Genomic DNA, 24,854 nt, shown 5'->3' with positions numbered 1-24,854 from the left:
GTGTCCATGTTCGGGGCCTGCTCAACTCTTATTCACACAGGACATCAATATGACGGAGGGTAAGTTTTAATACTAGAGGTTAGGACCATCCCAATTGTGGTACACCTTGACGTTGGTGGGATGGCTTTTAAACAGTGTTTACTAAGCACCCAATGTTATTTATATGCACGGTTACTTCTACAGATTTACTTATTTGTTTATTTTGCTTCTGTCTTGGGTTTTGTCTGTTTGACGACCAGTGTGAACATGCTCCTATTTTACGTTTGTCCCAACTTCAACTACAGTTCAACAAACAAAAGAGAGGAAAAAAAAAAAAAAAGGTGGCACTCACCGTTCTTACAAAATCCAAACTTTATTCAGTGACGTTAAAACATCTTCATACAGGCATTCACGATTTAGAACCAGTGGATGATGAACGGAACGGTCGTTTCGCGCACCTGCGCTTCTATGGGTCCTCTTAGTTCAAAGGAAATGACGGGGAAGATAACTAAACTAAAATCAAAAAAGTGAAAGACGACAAACAAAAAATCATGCAGACCTAACCAAAAGAAGGAACAAAAATGAAATCACAAAAACACTGACATGTCCATTTTATCATTGAAACCTGTCGGTCCCATTGCTTGTGAACTCATTATCCACCTGGCTTCTCTTCTCAACAGTAATCTATGTAGATCACCACCCTGTGGAGGCAGGATCACCTTCTCTATGCCAGCAAAACGCAATACATTTGGGATACCTCCATGGACTTCTCTGATATGATTAATCAAACGTGGAACCCCCTTACCGGTCCAAAAAGAATTAATATGTTCTCTAAATCTAATGAACAGAGGTCTGATTGTTCTGCCGATATAGAAAAAAAAACGCACGGACAGAATAATACACATACAACATAATTAGTTCTACATGATAGAAAATCCTGAACAAAATGAGAAATCGAACCAATTGTAAGAGTTTTACCTGTAAAGGAACAATGGCCACATCTAAAATTTCCCCTCGGACTACCCGAACTGAGCCAATCTTTTTATTATTTTCTACCCCTAAACGATTACGTCCTAAAATATCCCGTAGATTCATACCACGTCTGCAAATAATCAGGGGGCCTCTCATCACAATATCAGAAATTTCCTTATCGCGTTCCAACAAATGCCAATTTTTTCTGATCACAGACCGAAGGTAATTATCCATTAAAACAGAACACAAATCTCCTTTCTTTATTTTTTCTACCTTTTCCCGGTAAATCAACGGAGGCGCGTGATTGCTCCAATGCTGCATCTAAGAGACGTGTGGGGTATCTTCTGTTTCGGAATCTTATCATAAAGCTCTGTAGATTGTTTCTCAAAACCTTCAATACTATTGTTAACCCTTTTAAGTCTGAGAAATTGACTATATGGCGGTGCTCGATTCACATGGAAAGGATGAGCACTGTCATAATGAAGAAGAGCATTGGTGGAAGACTTTTCGAAACACCTCAGTGTGAATTGTTCCCTGATCTATATGAATTTTCACATCTAAAAATTCTAAGGACAAACCCCCCCCCAAAAATGGAGGTAAATTTCATATTCATATCATTAAACCCATTGAGAAACTCCACAAATGAATGGAAGTCCTCCCTGGAACCATCCCACACTATGAATATGTCATCCACATACCTCATATAGAGTGTTATATGCTTCAAAAAACAGTTTTTCTCAGAATAAACAACTCTCTCCTTACAAAGCGCCAAAAATAAATTTGCAAATGTACAAGCTACCGGAGTCCCCATCGCAGTGCCCGTCTTTTGGAGGTAAGAATTCTGACCAAATTGGAATGCATTGCGTTTTAAGATGAAGGCTAAACACTCACACCCAAAATCAACAAAAGATGGAGTCCTCTCTATGGTGTTCAAAATCTCCCTAATAGCACTAATACCAACATCATGTGGAATCCTAGTCTAGAGACTTTCTACATCTATGGATGCTAATTGAAAACCATCTTGCCAAATGAAATCCTTAAAGAATTCCAAAACTTGTTTGGTGTCTTTGACATAAGATGGAATATCTCATCATAGAATCATAGAATCGTAGAGTTGGAAGGGACCTCCTGGGCCATCTGGTCCAACGGGCGTAACAACCACTCCATGTATTTGGACAAAGGCTCAGTTAATGAACCTATCCCCGATACGATCGGACATCCTGGAGGTGACAAAAGTGACTTGTGCATTTTGGGGAGGTGATACCAATATGGTTTGCGAGGGAACTCCGGTAGCAATTTTTCCATTTTTTTCATTGAAACAATACCCAACTCCACAAATTTTCTCAAAGACGAACATAAATCATTTTTAGATTAAAAGGTTGGGTCCTGCTGTAACAACTGGTAAGTATATCAGATAGCTGTCTAGATGCCTCTGCCAAATATTGATTCTTGGGCAACAAAACGGTGTTGCCACCTTTATCAGCAGTTCTGATAATAGTATCTACTCAGAGAAATAATTCCGGGACATAGTTCACCGGCGCATGTGCACTACTCCTTTTCGGCTTTGCCCGCAGTTGGGCATAGCATACTGCGCGTGCGCGAGTCCAGATTGCAATGGGCACGGGCTTAATATGGAGGCCAAGTACGGAAATTCCCAGAAATATTGTGGACAGCAGCCAAGGAGGGGTGGAGGAAAGGACCCGAAACACTGCCCATCAGCCCGGACCCAGGTCACTTAAATACAGCGCCAAAATGAGGCGAAAGATTCCCTTTACAGGGGATGCTGAAGATGAACCTGCAATCGATATCCGAGAAAGTTCACAAGAGCCAGATGGAGTCACCGTTTCCTCCTGGGCACTCGCGTCAGAATCTGTGGTAAGGTAATCCTTTTTATATTTAGTAGATCTTTTATTTCTCAATCTTGAAGATCTAAACTTTCTTTGATTCGTATTACCCTTATTCCAAGAAAAAATTCGGCCTGATTCAAAATCATTTTTGTGCCTGATAAATTTCTCCCGTTTTCTATTTTTGACTTCAGTCTGAATAGGAACCAGTCTACTGTCCAATTTCCTATTGAATTGCGACCACTGACTTTCCGAAAATCTGGTTCTTAATTTGTCCTTCGTTTTTTCCATTTCCTCTTTCAGTAGATCATAATTCCGCATGTTATACTTTAGGACCAGCTGTAAAAGATCCTGGGACCACGTCAACAAAATCTTTTCCCACTCAGCAGAAAATGAGGGGTTATCCTTGAAGTGGGAATTTTCCTTCAAAATTCTCAAACCACGAAGGAGTCTGCCACAGTCCACATACGATTTCAGTGAATTGTTTGTCTAGAACAGGTTCATTTATCTTTCAGCTAAATTGATTTTTATTCCAACATTTTGGTACTGAATGCGTGTATGTCATCTTGCTGTTCACACTCTAGAAAATAACTAACCATGTTCTCTCGACCTGCCTGTACCTATAGAAAGTAGAAGGTTTTTCTGACTCCATTTTGGAAGTCAAGAGAATGTGCAACAGCTTCGCGGGTACAGACTGGCTAACAGGAGTATACTGATATACATGCCGGATCACAGAAAACATTCTTGAAGCAAATGTCCAAAGAAGAAAAAAAACGCACCGCTATCACTCCGGAGCCCGATGTCTGTTGTGCACAATAACCTCGCTCCTAGCCAAATTGCACGAGCTCACGGGTGCCAACCCATTGAAAACAGTACATAGAACATTCAAAAGAGAGGAAAAAAAACGGTGGCACTCACCGTTCTTAAAAAATCCAAACTTTACTCAGCGACGTTAAAGCATCTTCATACAGGCAGGTACGATGTAGAACCAGTGAATGATGAACGGAGGACGGCCGTTTCGCGCACCTGCGCTTCTACGGGTCCTGTGAGTTCAAGGGAAATGACGGGGTAGATATTCCTCATGCGAGGCTGAACACCTTCCCTCATTCCAACTCACCTGCAAGCTAAATAATTGCTAACATCCAAAAGATAGTCATAAAGAAATGTCACAGCAATTATACAGAAAACTAAAATAAAAAAAAGTGAAAGACCACAAACAAAAAATCATGTAGACCTAACCAAAAGAAGGAACAACAATGAAATCACAAAAAACACACATTGCACACGCGGCTCCACTCCGCACACGTTACACACGCAGCTCCGCGCACATTCTACATGCAGCTTTGCTCCACACACATTACACAAACAGCGCCGCTCTGTGCATATTACAGGCGCTGCTCCACTCCGCGCACATTACACACACGGCTCTGCTCTGCGCACATAGTAACATAGTTAGCCAGGCTGAAAAAAGCCATGTGTCCATCCAGTGCAGCCTATATTCCATCAGAATAAATCCCCAGATCTACGTCCTTCTAAAGAACCTAATCACTGTAAGATACAATATTGTTACGCTCCAGGAAGACTTCCAGGCCTCTCTTGAACCCCACGACTGAGTTCGCCATCACCACCTCCTCAGGCAGGGAATTCCAGATTCTCACTGCCCTAACAGTAAAGAATCCTCTTCTATGTTGGTGGAAAAACCTTCTCTCCTCCAGACGCAGAGAATGCCCCCTTGTGACCGTCACCTTCCTTAGTATAAACAGATCCTCGGAGAGACATTTGTATTGTCCCCTTATATACTTATACATGGTTATTAGATCGCCCCTCAGTCGTCTTTTTTCTAGACTAAATAATCCTAATTTTGCTAATCTCTCTGGGTATTGGAGTTCCCCCATCCCCTTTATTAATTTTGCTGCCCTCCTTTGTACTCGCTCTAGTTCCATTATATCCTTCATGAGCAGCGGTGCCCAAAACTGTACACAGTGCTCCATGTGCGGTGTAACCAGGGATTTGTACAGAGGCAGTATAATGCTCTCATCATGTGTATCCAGACCTCTTTTATTGCATCCCATGATCCTGTTTGCCTTGGCAGCCGCTGCCTGGCACTGGCTGCTCCAGGTAAGTTTATCATTAACTAGGATCCCCAAGTCCTTCTCCATGTTTTTACTGTTAATTGCCCCTCTTAACTCTTTGTTTAGCCACATTAGGTTTTTCCTATTTCTTGTCTTGTGAAGACTTAAACGTCAAGGTTAGATTTCAGAAAGGCAGATTTTAAGAGACTCAGAAAGAGAATTGGAGGGATCCAATGGCTGGATATCCTTAAGGACAAAAATGTCCAGGAAGAATGTTAAATCTTGAAAAATGTGATTCTCAAAGCACAGTTGTTAACAATTGCGAAAAGAGGGAAGAATAGGAAGCATGTAAGGAAACCAGGATGGAAGAACACAGAACTTAAACGCATGCTAAAAAGGAAGAAAGAAATGTTTATAAAATGGAAAGAGGGAGGCATATCTAAAGAAGAATATAATGCTGTCTGCAGAACCTGCAGGGCATGAATCAGATTACTAAAGCTGAGTGACAATGAATTAAGGCTTGCAAGAGACATCAAAAGCAATAAAAAAGGATTTTGGGGATATGTCTGTAACGATAATGTAAAGTGTCATGTATTTTTTCCTATTATCACACCTTCCAGACCATTCCAGAATCTGCCATTCACATACTGAACTCTGCTATGCCAGTGGTGAGGGTTTGACCCCCCCCTCCGCCCAGTTCTTTTCCCTTTGCCTGTCATGCCTGCAAATTTCTGCTCACTCACAGCCTGACACTGTGAGTGAGCAGAAATTTGACACTGTCCACCCCCCTTGCTCCCCCCCAGCCTGCACACACACTCAGTGTAATCTGAGATACCAATGAGTGATTTCCCTCCTCCCAGCAGGGAGCCCCTTTGTCTTTCCACCGTGTGAGGACTTCTCATAGACAATAATGAGAATCTAATCATTTTGTCATAGCGATGTGAGGTTGTGATAGAAAAATAAAAACTACATATCAGGGACGTTCTTCAATGGGACTATTTAACCTGTGTTTTTCCAAATTCTAGCTTCTAGCTTCAGCGGAATCCGAGAAGTGGATTCCTGTGCAGCCGGGGCAGCCCGATGCTTCGTGTTTGGTTTTGAATGAACGCTAGCGACAAGCTGAATAAGATGATACTATGTGCGTTTCTATACGAGGTACCCTCTGCGAGATATGATTATTATAGTTTTCTTAGCCAGATTGTAACTTGGAAAGCAGGGGGAGGACCGCCACAAGCCAGCGCCTTTAGTGATGTCACAAGCCCAGGGGTATAAGTTACTCTCTGGACAGCCCTCATTCAAGCCTGGAAAACTGCTGCATCCACACCCCTCAATGCATTGTGATGTATGGCTCTTCCCACCAGCGTGGTTTTGCCTGAAATGATCTAAGTAACATATGAGTGCCTCTTTTCTTCTGTTAATCCTTTTTATTTGTAATTGCTGTGCACATAATTTAATTGTCTCATATTGTAAAATCTTTTTATATCTTCTGTAAACACTGCCTATCTTTTGAGAGTAAAATATAAAATTATTAGTTCCGTCTCCATGTTCTAAACCGAACTTTTACATGCCTGAAGTAATTACGTTACTAATTCAGGCTGGTTTCGTACCCCTTTATTAAGTTAAATATTGATAGAGAAATCGGAAGCTGGTGGCAGCAAATTGTGCTCTGGGCTAGCTGGCAGTGATGGAAGGGGTTTTATAAGCTGATTGTCTGGCTGCGGCCAGAGCCTTTATAATTCCCTCGCTGCAGCGGGCCTAATAGCCAGTGCACAACAAGTAGCCCATCCGACGACTAATTTTCCTAGGTGCAGTTCCCTGACTGACCAGAGGGTAAAGGGGGCGCCGGAGAGCTGAAAGTTCCAAAGCGGAACTGGAAAGTGGAATATACATAAATCCCGGCAGTTTGTAACTCATTGTTGGCAGCGGTGGGATAACTAAAATAAGCCCCCCCTGCAGTAAATTGATAGGTCAAGACTAGCTTGCTGTTTTTCATCACATTGTGGCAGTGATGGGATAACTAAGATAAGCCCCCGGCCCATGTGATAGCAGTGTGCTGGCCAAACGTCACACTCCTGATAGTGACATTGTCAAAGATGCTATAGGATTTTTACAGGATGAAAATGATGAAATGGTAAGAAAAGATGTTGAGAAGGCCCGAAATTTTAAATTTCTATTTTGCATCTGTTTTCTCTCAGAAAGGAAATGTAACATCAACTGTTCTTCACTGTCCTATTAAGGGAATAGAAGAATCCAGGCTATCTATAAAGAGAGAGACAGTGAGGAAAAACACTTAGCTAACATAAATGAATTCAAGTCTCCAGGTCCAGATGAATTACACCCCAGAGTACTGAAGGAAATAGCAGAAGAAATTTTTGAACCACTCTCCATAATCTTCGAAAAGTCTTGGAGAACAGGAGAAGTCCCAGAAGACTGGAGAAGAGCAAATGTTCCTGTGATGTACCATGTCTGCAAGATATGTTTTCTGTTGCAATGTGCTAACAAATCCTCCATCCTAGGACATTGTAAACTCTCAGTAGTAGGAATTCCTTCCCCCCAGGTTTTATCAACCCTGCCACTTCCTCTGGAAGAGCAGGAATGTTAATTAGCTAGACCATCTTCCTCACACCATTTGCCTTCTCTCCTCTTCAGAGCGGGAAAAACTTCTTTGTTTGAAACGAATAAAACTATGAGAGACTATACCATAAGAACCAAATACCCTAGAGATATGAAAATCATATTTTTGTAACCTGAGCGGTCCCAGCTTCGAGACCGCGTATGTTTCGAAGTTCTACCCTGTCCAGAACATGAGATAGGATTTGCGCCCAAATGGACGGTCATATCGCATAGATGTTTGATGTTTTCTTGATGGGCTCATTACGCTGGGAAACATGATACCACTGATGAGTCCATACCAGCTTCTCCCATAAAGTTATAGCTAATCTAAGTTTTGTAGCCAAAACATAACTTGGATAAGAGAGGTGGGATCAACCCAGAATGCACCTCTCTGTGATGTCACATAGGAAAGTCTATAAGGCATTTCCTGGGCAAACCAGCTCAGAACAGCTGCAGAATCCGTGCTGACAAGAACTCAGATGAGCGGAGAAGTGCAGCTCCGCCTCCACCCACCTTAGCCGCATGGTCTGCCTAAGGAACAATATGGAACTGTGAGTGTAATCTCTTTGTTTTCTCCACTTTTATTTTATACCTGTACTGTACATATTTTATGTCTCAATTTTATAGCAACTTTTATCTGTAATCACTGTCCTCTTTCGGAAAATAAATGAAATAATTATTTAGATCTGTCTCCATGCTCTAAGACTCGAACTATACGCCTTTGATAGATAATCGCTACTAATTCAAAGGGTTTGCCACGGACCCTCTTAATTTAACACTGTGAATTAAGTAACCGTGACTGGTGGCAGCGCGTTGTGTACGGCTATTACGGCTTGCTGGCAGTACAGAAGGGTCTTATATTGCTGAATAAGGGTCTGCAGCCACAGCATTGATAATTCCCTTACTGCAGAAGCCTAATTGCCGGTTCACAACAGGCAGCCCGTCCGGCGACCAATTATCCTAGGTGCAGTTCCCTGACTGACCTGAGGGTAAGGGGGGCGCCGGAGAGCTGTGAGTTCCAAAGTGGAACTGAGAAAGTGGGATATACATAAATCCCCGCAGTACTTGGAAGATTGATAGCAGTGGTGGGGCATCCAAATTAAACTCCCCCTGCGGCAAATTGTAGAGCGAGATTAGCTTGCTGGATATTTTTGTCACATGGTGCCGGTGGTGGGATAACTAAGATAAGCCCCAACGGTGCCTGTGATAGCTGTGTGCCGGCATTGTGTCACGTCCCTCCGTCCGCTGATACACCCGTGTCAGGGGTGGGATTGTGACATAGTGGTGACACAGGGTCCGCTGTCCGTCGCGTTTTGGTGGCAGCGGGACCCCCGTTAGTGTCGCCCGTAAGTAGACGAACGGCGGTGGGCTGTTCGTCACATATTGGTGGCAGAGCGGTGGGATAATCCTAGAGCATTAGTGATTTGGTTTGAGCAATCATTCCTCTCACTAAAAACCTGCACGGTTCCTGCGGGAATCCTGCATCATAGGTTTTGGAGAACAGACTCAGTGGTTACTAGTTCTGAGACATTTGTGTGTACATACAAGTATTCCCTCCCATTTCTTCGTTTTTCTTTTTCTATCTTTTATTTGGCAACCATGGCGGCAAAAGGAGAACCTTGGTACAACCGGCAGACAAAGGAAGTTCTTGCTGGGTTATGCACGTACCAAGGCCTTGACGCCACGAACAAAAACAGAGCTCAAATGATCGCGGCTCTAGTGCAGCTGGACAACGACCAGAATCCAGCGAGCGCAGAAGTTGGCCCAAGTGGCAATGGGGCTGCAGCAGAGGCTCTACTCCTGAGCGCTGGCCCCACATTCAACCAGGACGGGGTGGACCCCTATCTGCAAATGGCCTTGGACGCACTCCCCGCCGAAGACAGTGATGGGCGGGTGAGGCTGATCCAGCAATATCGGCAGGAGGCCCAAGCCGAGCGTCAAGCCCAGGCTGAGAGAGCTGAGCGCCGAGCGGAGGCTGAGAGAGCAGAGCAGCGAGCCGAGAGGGAGGCGCAGAGGGCCCATGAACTGGAGGTACTCCAGCGGGGTGGGAATGCCCCCACAGCCCGAAGCAGTGAGCCCAGCAGCGTCCAGACTCCTAAACCCCGGCCAGAGCATTTTCCCGTGATGGAAAAGGATGGGGACTTGGACACATTTCTGCGAGCCTTTGAGAAAGCCTGCAGACAGTACCAGCTGCCTAGAGACCAATGGGCAAGGTACTTGACCCCAGGGCTAAAAGGCAAAGCCCTGGAGGCATTTGCTTCTCTTCCGCCAGAAGCCGATGACGACTATGACGCCATAAAGCAGGCGCTGATCGCCAAATACCGGCTGACACCTGAGGTATACCGAAAGAAGTTCCGACACCTCCAACGTGGCCCACACGATAGCTACAGTGATGTGGTGCAAGGACTCAGGACCCACTTTGACCAGTGGATCCATGGACTGTCCGTTGAAACCTTTGAGCAGCTACGGGACCTGATGATCAAAGACCAGTTCCTGCATCTCTGCCCAGCTGAGGTCCGACAGTTCATCCTGGACTGCGAACCAACGAACGCGGACAAAGCGGCGCAGATCGCCGACAACCACGAGGCCAACCGGAAGCCCGAGACGCGGAGGCCAGTCGCCACCAGCTGGAAAGGGGGTAAGCCAGCAACCAACCCCAATGCCCCAGCTAGCCGTCCCTCCGGAGGCCCAGTCCCTGTTGCCAACAGCAGGCCGGCTTCTGACAGTCGCCTGTGTCACCACTGCCAGCGGCCTGGTCACTTCTTTTACACCTGTCCGAATAGGCCGAAGAACCCCCCAGCCAAGGCCCCCGGGCCCAACGCCTCTGTTCTTTTGGTGGGAGGTGTGGTTGGGAGGGCTGACGACAACGTTCAACCTGTTCAGGTGGGGGCCCGTCTTGCTACAGGCCTCAAGGACACCGGGGCTGAACGAACCCTCATCCGTCCTGGACTGGCGGCCCCTGAAGAGTTTGTTGAGGGGAAAACCCTGACTGTCACCGGGATTGGAGGCACCCGTTGTCCCTTGCCAGTGGCACGAGTTTTTCTTGACTGGGGTGCCGGGAGCGGGTTGAGGGAGGTGGGAGTGTCTGAAAACCTGCCCACTGATGTTTTATTGGGGACTGACTTGGGGAGGATGGTTGCATACTATGTCCCTGACACCCTTCCCCAAACTGATAATAAGGGTAACGTTAACCCTGATGATGTTGATGATGGGAAACTGAATGTGTTACCTGCTAATGCCTTGATGAGTAATGATGCAACTAACAACCATTCTTTCCCAAGGTATGATGCTGATGCTGATGTGAATGTACCAAAGCAAACTGATAACCATTCTTTTCCTAGGAATGATGATGTTGATGTATCTGTGCCGACTGAACCCATTAACCCTTTCTTTGAAACGGTAGATGTGTCCACAGGTACCGAGGTGCTCAGCCCCGTCACTCTGCGGAGTGAGACGGCTGAGGAACCCCTGGCAGGAGCAAGCAACGGTGCTCAAGAGAATGGGGAGGTGCATGGGGACCATGAGGAAGGTAATGCCATGCAGCTGACCAGTGCCACCGAGGAAGGTAACTGGCCCATAAGTAGCACTGCTCCTAAAGTGTTGGGGGTGGATGGGGAGGTAGAGCCCAGGGCAGCACCAGCTGGTGGGTCTGAAGAAATCCCCAGGGAGACAGCATACATAGCAGCTGTCACACGCAGAGTGCCCAGATCGCAGGTAACGCACTGTCTTCTGGACCCTCTGCTGCTACAGGAGAGACTGAACCAGAGGTGAACCCAGAGCCGGTTCCAGAGGGTCCCAGTAAAGAGGGGACCCTGACGTCACTTCTGGCAGCCTCCAGCATGGAGTTCCAGGCTGCTCTGCACTCAGATGCCAGCCTGGAGAAATTGAGAGGTCTCGCCGAGACGCCCACCTCCAAGTCTGATAAGGAGAGGGTGTTCTGGGAACGAGGAAGGTTGTACCGGGAGACAGTACCCGGAGATCCTAAAACGGAGTGGTTGAGGGAAAGACAGCTGGTCGTCCCCTATCAGTTCAGAACTGAGTTGTTGCGGATTGCCCATGAGATTCCACTCGCTGGACACTTGGGGATCAGCAAAACAAAGGCACGGCTGTCTCAACACTTCTATTGGCCCAAGATGGGGACAGATGTAACACACTACTGCCGCTCCTGTGCCACCTGTCAAAAAGTGGGTAAGGCGGGGCCTGCTCTTAAGGCTCCCCTTATTCCTTTGCCGGTGATAGAGGAGCCTTTCCAGAGAATCGCGGTGGACATTGTAGGACCGCTGTCCGTCCCCAGCAGCTCCGGAAAGCGATACATTCTCACCGTGGTAGACTACGCTACCCGGTACCCAGAGGCAGTAGCTCTGTCTTCAACCAGGGCAGATAAGGTGGCTGACGCACTGGTGACCATCTTTTCAAGAGTAGGATTTCCCAGGGAGATGCTTACCGATCAAGGGCCCCAATTCATGTCTCGCCTAATGGAGGCTCTCTGTGAGAAAATGCAGGTGACGCAGCTGGTATCGAGTCCGTATCACCCACAGACTAATGGTTTGTGTGAACGTTTCAACGGTACCCTCAAACAGATGCTCCGCATACTGGTTGAGACCCAAGGGCGCGACTGGGAGCGGTACCTCCCACACCTGCTGTTCGCTTACAGAGAAGTTCCGCAGGCCTCGACCGGGTTCTCCCCCTTCGAGCTCCTGTATGGCAGGCGAGTCCGGGGACCCCTTGGGTTGATAAGAGAATCCTGGGAAGATGAGCCAAACCCCACAGAAGTGTCCATCGTGGATTATGTCATGCGCTTCCGTGACAAGATGCAGACCTTGACGCAGTTGGTGCATGACAACATGACGCAGGCTCAGGCTGACCAGAAGCACTGGTACGACCAGAACGCCCGGGAGCGGACCTACCAGGTGGGTCAAAAGGTGTGGGCGCTGGTCCCTGTACCAACAGATAAGCTTCAGGCAGCCTGGGAAGGCCCGTACGTCGTCCACCAACAGCTCAACCCGGTCACCTACGTGGTCACGCTTGACCATGCTCGGGGTAGGCGCAAGGCCTGTCACGTCAACATGCTGAAGGCGCACTACGAACGTGAAGCTTGCGTCCTACCGGTCTGCAATCTGCCAGAGGATGGGGAGGAAGATTCCCTCCTGGACATGCTGGCCCAGGCCAAGGCCAATGGGTCCATTGAGGACATGGAGATAAGTGGTTCGCTCACCGTGTCCCAGCGGTTGCAGTTGATGGCCACCCTGGAACTCTTCCGGCCCGTGTTCACCAACCGTCCTGGGAGGACGGAGTTAGCGGTTCATGAGGTGGACACCGGGAATCACGCCCCATTACGGCGAACACCTTATCGGATCTCTGAAACGGTGCAACAAGTCATGCGCCGAGAGGTCGATGAGATGTTAAGGCTGGGAGTGATTCGACGGTCAAAAGGTGCGTGGGCTTCACCTGTAGTCCTCGTTCCTAAAAAGGATCGAACCACCCGGTTCTGCGTGGACTACAGGGGGCTCAACGCCATCACAACCTCTGATGCCCACCCAATGCCGCGCATCGAGGATCTGCTCGAGCGGTTGACAAACGCCAACTACATATCCATCATGGATTTGAGTCGGGGATACTGGCAGATTCCCCTGAGCCCTGAGGCGCAGGAGAAATCCGCCTTTATCACCCCCTTTGGACTGTACGAGTCCACGGTCATGCCCTTCGGCATGAAGAATGCCCCTGCCACTTTCCAGCGGATGGTCAACCACCTGCTTCGGGGACTGGAGGAGTACGCCGTGGCGTACTTAGACGATATTGCCGTCTTCAGTTCCACCTGGGAGGAACACCTTCAGCACCTCCAGGAGGTGCTCAAGCGTCTTCACCAGGCAGGCCTGACCATCAAGCCGGGGAAGTGCCAGATAGGCATGCGCAAGGTCCACTACCTGGGGCACCGGGTAGGCGGGGGTTCCATGAGTCCGGAGCCAGGAAAAGTGGACGCAATCGTGTCCTGGCCCACCCCCAGGACCAAGAAACAGGTGAAGTCCTTCTTGGGCACTGCAGGGTACTATAGGCGGTTCGTACAGGACTATAGCGCCCTTGCCAAACCCTTGACTGACCTCACCAAGCAGAGGCTACCCCAAACAGTCAACTGGACAGATGACTGTGAGGCGGCTTTCCAAGCTTTGAAAGCAGCCCTGTGCAACTCTCCAGTGTTGAGAGCAGTCGACAGCAGTCGCCCGTTTCTGGTACAGACCGACGCCAGCGAGTTTGGCCTCGGTGCTGTGCTTAGCCAGGTCGACTCGGGGGACCAAGAGCACCCCGTGTTGTACCTGAGCCGGAAACTTTTGCCGAGGGAAGTGGCATACTCGACCATCGAGAAGGAGTGTCTTGCCATGGTGTGGGCACTGCAGCGTTTGCAGCCCTACCTGTATGGGCGCGCCTTCACGGTGGTAACCGACCACAACCCACTGAGCTGGTTGCACACCGTGTCGGGAACCAATGGAAGATTGCTCCGCTGGAGCCTTGCCCTTCAACAGTACGATTTTACTGTAAAACACAGGAAGGGCAGTGAAAACGGCAATGCCGATGGGTTGTCCGGCCGGGGCGAACCCGCTGAGGTGCGCATGGCCGATTACCGAGAGGTAATGCCTCCTTAGCGCCCTCTTAAGGGGGGAGGTGTGATGTACCATGTCTGCAAGATATGTTTTCTGTTGCAATGTGCTAACAAATCCTCCATCCTAGGACATTGTAAACTCTCAGTAGTAGGAATACCTTCCCCCCAGGTTTTATCAACCCTGCCACTTCCTCTGGAAGAGCAGGAATGTTAATTAGCTAGACCATCTTCCTCACACCATTTGCCTTCTCTCCTCTTCAGAGCGGGAAAAACTTCTTTGTTTGAAACGAATAAAACTATGAGAGACTATACCATAAGAACCAAATACCCTAGAGATATGAAAATCATATTTTTGTAACCTGAGCGGTCCCAGCTTCGAGACCGCGTATGTTTCGAAGTTCTACCCTGTCCAGAACATGAGATAGGATTTGCGCCCAAATGGACGGTCATATCGCATAGATGTTTGATGTTTTCTTGATGGGCTCATTACGCTGGGAAACATGATACCACTGATGAGTCCATACCAGCTTCTCCCATAAAGTTATAGCTAATCTAAGTTTTGTAGCCAAAACATAACTTGGATAAGAGAGGTGGGATCAACCCAGAATGCACCTCTCTGTGATGTCACATAGGAAAGTCTATAAGGCATTTCCTGGGCAAACCAGCTCAGAACAGCTGCAGAATCCGTGCTGACAAGAACTCAGATGAGCGGAGAAGTGCAGCTCCGCCTCCACCCACCTTAGCCGCATGGTCTGCCTAAGGAACAATATGGAACTGTGAGTGTAATCTCTTTGTTTTCTCCACTTTTATTTTATACCTATACTGTACATATTTTATGTCTCAATTTTATAGCAACTTTTATCTGTAATCACTGTCCTCTTTCGGAAAATAAATGAAATAATTATTTAGATCTGTCTCCATGCTCTAAGACTCGAACTATACGCCTTTGATAGATAATCGCTACTAATTCAAAGGGTTTGCCACGGACCCTCTTAATTTAACACTGTGAATTAAGTAACCGTGACTGGTGGCAGCGCGTTGTGTACGGCTATTACGGCTTGCTGGCAGTACAGAAGGGTCTTATATTGCTGAATAAGGGTCTGCAGCCACAGCATTGATAATTCCCTTACTGCAGAAGCCTAATTGCCGGTTCACAACAGGCAGCCCGTCCGGCGACCAATTATCCTAGGTGCAGTTCCCTGACTGACCTGAGGGTAAGGGGGGCGCCGGAGAGCTGTGAGTTCCAAAGTGGAACTGAGAAAGTGGGATATACATAAATCCCCGCAGTACTTGGAAGATTGATAGCAGTGGTGGGGCATCCAAATTAAACTCCCCCTGCGGCAAATTGTAGAGCGAGATTAGCTTGCTGGATATTTTTGTCACATGGTGCCGGTGGTGGGATAACTAAGATAAGCCCCAACGGTGCCTGTGATAGCTGTGTGCCGGCATTGTGTCACGTCCCTCCGTCCGCTGATACACCCGTGTCAGGGGTGGGATTGTGACATAGTGGTGACACAGGGTCCGCTGTCCGTCGCGTTTTTGTGGCAGCGGGACCCCCGTTAGTGTCGCCCGTAAGTAGACGAACGGCGGTGGGCTGTTCGTCACAGTTCCTATCTTCAAAAAGGGGAAGAAGGTGGACCCAGGCAACTATAGGCCGGCGAGTCTGACTTCTATACCAGGAAAGATCTTTGAACAAATTATTAAACATGTATGTAAGTACCTGGATAAGAATGAAGTGATTAAACAGAGTCAGCATGGGTTTGTAACTAAAAAGTCATGTCAGACTAACTTAATTTCCTTCTATGACGGAATCACTGACTGGGTGGATCAGGGAAATGCTGTAGATATAGTATATACTGACGTCAGCAAAGCACTTGACAAAGTATCTCACACAATCCTTATTAAAAAATGGCTAAGTATGGAATGGACAAGGCAACTGTTAGGTGGATTCATAACTGGTTTAGTGATCGGACCCAAAGAATGGTTGTAAATAGCTGCACATCCAGTTGGAATAATGTCTCAAGTGGGGTACCACAGGGCTCTGTCCTGGACCCTGTATTGTTCAACATCTTTATCAATAATTTATATGAAGGAATTGAGGGTACACTAACTAAATTTGCTAATGACACAAAGCTAGGAGGGATAGCTAATACTAGAGAAGAGAGAGGATTCAAATAGATATAAATAAACTGGTACAGTGGACAGCAAATAACAGAATGGTTTTAACAGGAAAAATGCAAAGTACTACATCTGGGCAATAAAAATGAAAAAGGCATATACAGAATGGGAGGAATAGGGCTAAGTGACAGCACATGTGAAAAAGACTTGGGTATACTAATAGATCACAGACTGAATATGAGTCAACAGTGTGATGCAGCAGCAAAAAAGGCAAATGCAATTCTAGGATGCATTAACAGAAGCATACATTCTAGATCACATAAAGTCATTAATGCCCTCTACTCCTCTTTGGTCAGACCACATCTGGAATACACACGCGGATCAGCTCGGCACACATCACCACCAGAGCTGCTGCACCCCCAAACTTCTGTCTCTTCCACACTATCCCGTAGAAAGTAAGTCCGCAAGGACAGGGTCCCCTCCCCTCTGTACCAGACTGTGATTGTAAATTTGTTTACTGTTAACGATAGCTATAACTTTGTATGTAACCCCCCTTCTCATGTACAGCACCATGGAATTAATGGCGCTATATAAATAAATAATAACAATACACACGCGGCTCAGCTTCGCACACAATTTACACGCGGCTCCGCTCTGCTCCGCTCTGCACACATTACTCACGCGGATCCACTCTGCACACATTACACACACGGCTCTGCTCCGCACACATTACAGACGCGACTCCGCAAACATTACACACACGACTCCGTTCCACACACATTACACACGTGGCTTCGCTCACCTTACACACAAGGCTCCGCTCCGCACACATCACACCCGTGCCTCCACTCCGCACACATTACACACACACGACTCCGTTCCACACGCAGTTACGCTCCACACACATTACACACGCGGCTCCTCTCCGCACACATTACACACACGGCTCCGCGCACATTACACACACGGCTCCGCTCCGTACACATTACACACACGGTTATGCTCCGCACACATCACACACGCGGCTCCGCTCCGCGCACATTACACACGCGTCTCCGTTCCGCGCACATTACACACGCGGCTCCGCTCTGCGCACATTACAAACGCGGCTCCGCTCCGCGCACATTACACACGCGGCTCCGCTCCGCGCACATTACACACGTGGCTCTGCTCCGCACACATTACACACGCGGCTCCGCAGACAATACACACGCGGCTCCGCGCACATTACACACGCGGCTCCGCGCACATTACACACGCGGCTCCGCTCCGCGCACATTACACACGCGGCTCCGCTCCGCGCACATTACACACGCGGCATCGCTCCGCGCACATTACACACGCGGCTCCGCTCCGCGCACATTACACATGAGGCTCCGCGCACATTACACACCCGGCTCCGCTCCACACATATTACACACGCGGCTCCTCTCCGCACACATTACACACACGGCTCCGCTTCAAGCACATTACACACACGGCTCCGCTCCGCACACATTACTCACATGGCTATGCTCCGCACACAATACACACGCGGCTCCGCTCCGCGCACATTACACACGCGGCTCCGCTCCGTGCACATTACACACGTGGCTCCACTCCGCGCACATTACGCACGCGGCTCCTCGCACATTACACACGTGGCTCCGCTCCGCACACATTACACACGCGGCTCCGCGCACATTACACACGCGGCTCCGCTCCGCACACATTACACACGCGGATCTGCTCCGCACATTACACACGTGGCTCCGCTCCGCGCACATTACAAACGTGGCTCCGCGCACATTACACACGCGGCTCAGCTCCGCGCACATTACTCACGCGGCTCCGCTCCGCGCACATTACACACGCGGCTCCGCTCCGCGCACATTACACACGCGGCTCCGCTCCGCGCACATTACACACGAGGCTCCGCTCCGCACACGTTACACACGCGGCTCCGCTCCATGCTCTGCACACGTTACACACGCGGCTCCGCTCCGCGCACATTACACACGCGGCTCCGCTCCGCGCACATTACACACGCGGCTCCGCTCCGCGCACATTACACACGCGGCTCCGCTCCGCGCACATTACACACGCGGCTCCGCTCCGCGCACATTACACACGCGGCTCCGCTCCGCACACATTACACACGCGCTCCGCGCACATTACTCACGCGGCTCCGCTCCGCGCACATTACACACGTGGCTCCGCTCCGCACACATTACACACGCGGCTCCGCTCCGCGCACATTACACACGTGGCTCCGCTCCGCACACATTACACACGCGGCTCCGCTCCGCACACATTACACATGCGGCTCCGTGCACATTACACACCCGGCTCTGCTTCACGCACACTACACACGCGGCTCCGCTCCGTGCACATTACACACGCGGCTCCACACACACATTACACACGCGCTCCGCACACATTACACACGCGGCTCCGCTCCGCGCACATTACACACGCGGCTCCGCTCCGCGCACATTACGCACGCGGCTCCGCTCCGCACACATTACACACGCGGCTCCGCTCCGCGCACATTACACACGCGGCTCCGTGCACATTACACACCCGGCTCCGCTCCACGCACACTACACACGCGGCTCCACACACACAATACACACGAGGCTCCGCACACATTACACACGCGGCTCCGCTCCGCACACATTACACACGCGGCTCAGCTCCGCACACATTACACACGCGACTCCGCTCCGCGCACATTACACACGCGGCTCCGCTCCGCACACATTACACACGCGCTCCGCGCACATTACACACGCGGCTCCGCTCCGCGCACATTACATACGTGGCTCCGCTCCGCACACATTACACACGCGGCTCCGCTCCGCACACATTACACATGCGGCTCCGTGCACATTACACACCCGGCTCCGCTTCACGCACACTACACACGCGGCTCCGCTCCGCGCACATTACACACGCGGCTCCACACACACATTACACACGCGGCTCCGCTCCGCGCACATTACACACGCGGCTCCGCTCCGCGCACATTACACACGCGGCTCCGCTCCGCACACATTACACACGCGGCTCCGCTCCGCATATTACACACGCGGCTCCGCTCCGCGCACATTACACACGCGGCTCCGTGCACATTACACACCCGGCTCCGCTCCGCGCACATTACACACGCGGCTCCACACACACAATACACACGAGGCTCCGCACACATTACACACGCGGCTCCGCTCCGCACACATTACACACGCGACTCCGCTCCGCACACATTACACACGCGACTCCGCTCCGCACACATTACACATGCGGCTCCGCTCCGCTCACATTACACACGCGACTCCGGTCCGCGCACATTACACACGAGGCTCCGCTCCGCACACATTACACACGTGGCTCCGCTTCGCGCACATTACACACGCGACTCAGCTCCGCGCACATTACACACGCGACTCAGCTCCGCGCACATTACACACGCGGCTCCGCTCCGCTCACATTACACACGCGGCTCCGCTCCGCGCACATTACACACGCGGCTCCGCTCCGCGCACATTACACACGCGGCTCCGCTCAGCGCACATTACACACGAGGCTCCGCTCCGTGCACATTACACACGCGGCTCCGCCCACATTACACACGCGGCTCCGCTCCGCCCACATTACACACGCGGCTCCGCTCCATGCTCCGCACACGTTACACACGCGGCTCCGCCCACATTACACACGAGGCTCCCCTCCATGCTCTGCACACGTTACACACGCGGCTCCACTCCGCGCACATTGCACACGCGGCTCCGCTCCGCACACATTACACACGCGGCTCCGCCCACATTACACACGAGGCTCCGCTACATGCTCCGCCCACATTACACACGTGGCTCCGCTCCATGCTCCGCACACGTTACACACGCGGGTCCGCGCACATTACACACACGGCTCCGCTCTCTCCGCGCACATTACACACGCGGCTCCGCTCCGCACACATTACACACGCGGCTCCGCTCCCCGCACATTACACACGAGGCTCCGCGCACATTACACACGCGGCTCCGCTCCGCGCACATTACACACGCGGCTCCGCTCCGCGCACATTACACACGCGGCTCCACACACACAATACACACGCGGCTCCACACACTCAATACACACGAGGCTCCGCTCCGCACACATTACACACGCGGCTCCGCTCCGCGCACATTACACACGGGACTCAGCTCCGCGCACATTACACACGCGGCTCCGCTCCGCGCACATTACACACGCGGCTCCGCTCCGCACACATTACACACGCGACTCCGCTCCGCACACATTACACACGCGACTCCGCTCCGCGCACATTACACACGCGGCTCCGCTCCCCGCACATTACACACGAGGCTCCGCTCCGCACACATTACACACGCGGCTCCGCTCCGCACATTACACACGCGGCTCCGCTCCGCACATTACACACGCGGCTCCGCTCCGCGCACATTACACACGCGGCTCCGCTCCGCACACATTACACACGCGGCTCCGCTCCGCACACATTACACACGAGGCTCCGCGCACATTACACACGCGGCTCCGCTCCGCGCACATTACACACGCGGCTCCGCCCACATTACACACGCAGTTCCGCTCCGCCCACATTACACACGCGGTTCCGCTCCGCGCACATTACACACGCGGTTCCGCTCTGTGCACATTACACACGCGGCTCCGCTCCATGCTCCGCACACGTTACACAAGCGGCTCCACACACACATTACACACGCGGCTCCACACACATTACACACGCGCTCCGCACACATTACACACGCGGCTCCGCTCCGCGCACATTACACACGCGGCTCCGCTCCGCGCACATTACACACGCGGCTCCGCTCCGCACACATTACACACGCGGCTCCGCTCCGCGCACATTACACACGCGGCTCCGTGCACATTACACACCCGGCTCCGCTCCGCGCACACTACACACGCGGCTCCGCTCCGCGCACATTACACACGCGGCTCCACACACACAATACACACGAGGCTCCGCTCCGCACACATTACACACAGGCTCCGCTCCGCGCACATTACACACGCGGCTCCGCTCCGCGCACATTACACATGTGGCTCCGCTCCGCACACATTACACACGCGGCTCCGCTCCGCACACATTACACATGCGGCTCCGTGCACATTACACACCCGGCTCCGCTTCACGCACACTACACACGCGGCTCCACTCCGCGCACATTACACACGCGGCTCCACACACACATTACACACGCGGCTCCGCGCACATTACACACGCGGCTCTGCTCCGCGCACATTACACACGCGGCTCTGCTCCGCGCACATTACACACGCGGCTCCGCTCCGCGCACATTACACACGCGGCTCCGCTCCGCATACATTACACACGCGGCTCCGCTCCGCACATTACACACGCGGCTCCGTGCACATTACACACCCGGCTCCGCTCCACGCACACTACACACGCGGCTCCGCTCCGCGCACATTACACACGCGGCTCCACACACACAATACACACGAGGCTCCGCACACATTACACACGCGACTCCGCTCCGCACACATTACACACGCGACTCCGCTCCGCACACATTACACACGCGGCTCCACACACTCAATACACACGAGGCTCCGCTCCGCACACATTACACACGCGGCTCCGCTCCGCGCACATTACACACGGGACTCAGCTCCGCGCACATTACACACGCGGCTCCGCTCCGCACACATTACACACGCGACTCCGCTCCGCACACATTACACACGCGACTCCGCTCCGCGCACATTACACACGCGGCTCCACACACACAATACACACGAGGCTCCGCTCCGCACACATTACACACGCGGCTCCGCTCCGCGCACATTACACACGCGGCTCCGCTACGCACACATTACACACGCGGCTCCGCTCCGCGCACATTACACACGCGGCTCCGCTTCGCACACATTACACACGCGGCTCCGCTCCGCACATTACACACGCGGCTCCGCTCCGCGCACATTACACACGCGGGTCCGCGCACATTACACACACGGCTCCGCTCTGTCCGCGCACATTACACGCGCGGCTCCGCTCCCCGCACATTACACACGAGGCTCCGCTCCGCGCACATTACACACGCGGCTCCGCTCCCCGCACATTACACACGAGGCTCCGCTCCGCACACATTACACACGCGGCTCCGCACATTACACACGCGGCTCCGCTCTGTCCGCGCACATTACACACGCGGCTCCGCTCTGTCCGCGCACATTACACACACGGCTCCGCTCTGTCCGCGCACATTACACACGCGGCTCCGCTCCGCACACATTACACACGCGGCTCCGCTCCCCGCACATTACACACGAGGCTCCGCGCACATTACACACGCGGCTCCGCTCCGCGCACATTACACACGCGGCTCCGCTCCGCGCACATTACACACGCGGCTCCACACACACAATACACACGCGGCTCCACACACTCAATACACACGAGGCTCCGCTCCGCACACATTACACACGCGGCTCCGCTCCGCGCACATTACACACGGGACTCAGCTCCGCGCACATTACACACGCGGCTCCGCTCCGCACACATTACACACGCGACTCCGCTCCGCACACATTACACACGCGACTCCGCTCCGCGCACATTACACACGCGGCTCCGCTACGCACACATTACACACGCGGCTCCACACACACAATACGCACGAGGCTCCGCTCCGCGCACATTACACACGCGGCTCCGCTACGCACACATTACACACGCGGCTCCGCTCCGCACACATTACACACGCGGCTCCGCGCACATTACACACGCGGGTCCGCGCACATTACACACACGGCTCCGCTCTGTCCGCGCACATTACACGCGCGGCTCCGCTCCCCGCACATTACACACGAGGCTCCGCTCCGCGCACATTACACACGCGGCTCCGCTCCCCGCACATTACACACGAGGCTCCGCTCCGCACACATTACACACGAGGCTCCGCTCCGCACATTACACACGCGGCTCCGCACACATTACACACGCGGCTCCGCTCCGCACACATTACACACGCGGCTCCGCGCACATTACACACGCGGCTACGCTCCCCGCACATTACACACGAGGCTCCGCTCCGCGCACATTACACACGCGGCTCCGCTCCGCGCACATTACACACGCGGCTCCGCTCCGCACACATTACACACGCGGCTCCGCTCCCCGCACATTACACACGCGGCTACGCTCCCCGCACATTACACACGAGGCTCCGCGCACATTACACACGAGGCTCCGCTCCGCACACATTACACACGCGGCTCCGCTCCGCACACATTACACACGCGGCTCCGCTCCGCGCACATTACACACGCGGCTCCGCTCACATTACACACGCGGCTCCGCGCACATTACACACGAGGCTCCGCTCCCCGCACATTACACACGAGGCTCCGCTCTGCGCACATTACACACGCGGCTCCGCTCACATTACACACGCGGCTCCGCTCCCCGCACATTACACACGCGGCTCCGCGCACATTACACACGCGGCTCCGCTCACATTACACACGCGGCTACGCTCCCCGCACATTACACACGAGGCTCCGCGCACATTACACACGCGGCTCCGCGCACATTACACACGCGGCTCCGCTCCCCGCACATTACACACGAGGCTCCGCGCACATTACACACGCGGCTCCGCTCCGCGCACATTACACACGCGGCTCCGCTCCCCGCACATTACACACGAGGCTCCGCGCACATTACACACGAGGCTCCGCGCACATTACACACGCGGCTCCGCTCCGCACACATTACACACGCGGCTCCGCTCCGCACACATTACACACGCGGCTCCGCTCCGCGCACATTACACACGCGGCTCCGCTCACATTACACACGCGGCTCCGCTCCGCGCACATTACACACGCGGCTCCGCTCACATTACACACGCGGCTCCGCGCACATTACACACGCGGCTCCGCTCCGCACACATTACACACGCGGCTCCGCTCACATTACACACGCGGCTCCGCGCACATTACACACGCGGCTCCGCACACATTACACACGCGGCTCCGCTCACATTACACACGCGGCTCCGCGCACATTACACACGCGGCTCCGCTCCGCACACATTACACATGCGGCTCCGCGCACATTACACACGAGGCTCCGCTCCGCGCACATTACACACGAGGCTCCGCTCCGCGCACATTACACACGAGGCTCCGCTCCGCGCACATTACACACGAGGCTCCGCTCCGCGCACATTACACACGAGGCTCCGCTCCACACACATTACACACGCGGCTCCGCTCCCTGCACATTACACACGAGGCTCCGCGCACATTACACACGAGGCTCCGCTCCGCGCACATTACACACGAGGCTCCGCTCCGCGCACATTACACACGAGGCTCCGCTCCGCGCACATTACACACGAGGCTCCGCTCCGCGCACATTACACACGAGGCTCCGCTCCACACACATTACACACGCGGCTCCGCTCCCTGCACATTACACACGCGGCTCCGCGCACATTACACACGAGGCTCCGCTCCGCGCACATTACACACGCGGCTCCGCACACATTACACACGCGGCTCCGCTCACATTACACACGCGGCTCCGCGCACATTACACACGCGGCTCCGCTCCGCACACATTACACACGCGGCTCCGCGCACATTACACACGAG

At 52.3% G+C, this 24,854-nt stretch overlaps 1 protein-coding gene across 1 annotated transcript in view; it reads left to right on the top strand.

Annotated features, from left to right (window-relative positions):
• Positions 1 to 24,854, top strand: part of LOC141060481 (uncharacterized) — a 242,517-nt gene that overhangs the window by 89,875 nt on the left and 127,788 nt on the right.

The sequence above is a fragment of the Dendrobates tinctorius genome, unplaced genomic scaffold, assembly GCF_039654945.1.
Source record: "Dendrobates tinctorius isolate UK_male_01 unplaced genomic scaffold, ASM3965494v1 ptg000237l, whole genome shotgun sequence".
In the NCBI taxonomy this organism is placed as follows: Eukaryota; Metazoa; Chordata; class Amphibia; order Anura; family Dendrobatidae; genus Dendrobates; species Dendrobates tinctorius.
The sequence above is the reverse complement of the archived record's forward strand: the minus strand, read 5'-3'. Positions and strand labels throughout refer to the sequence as shown.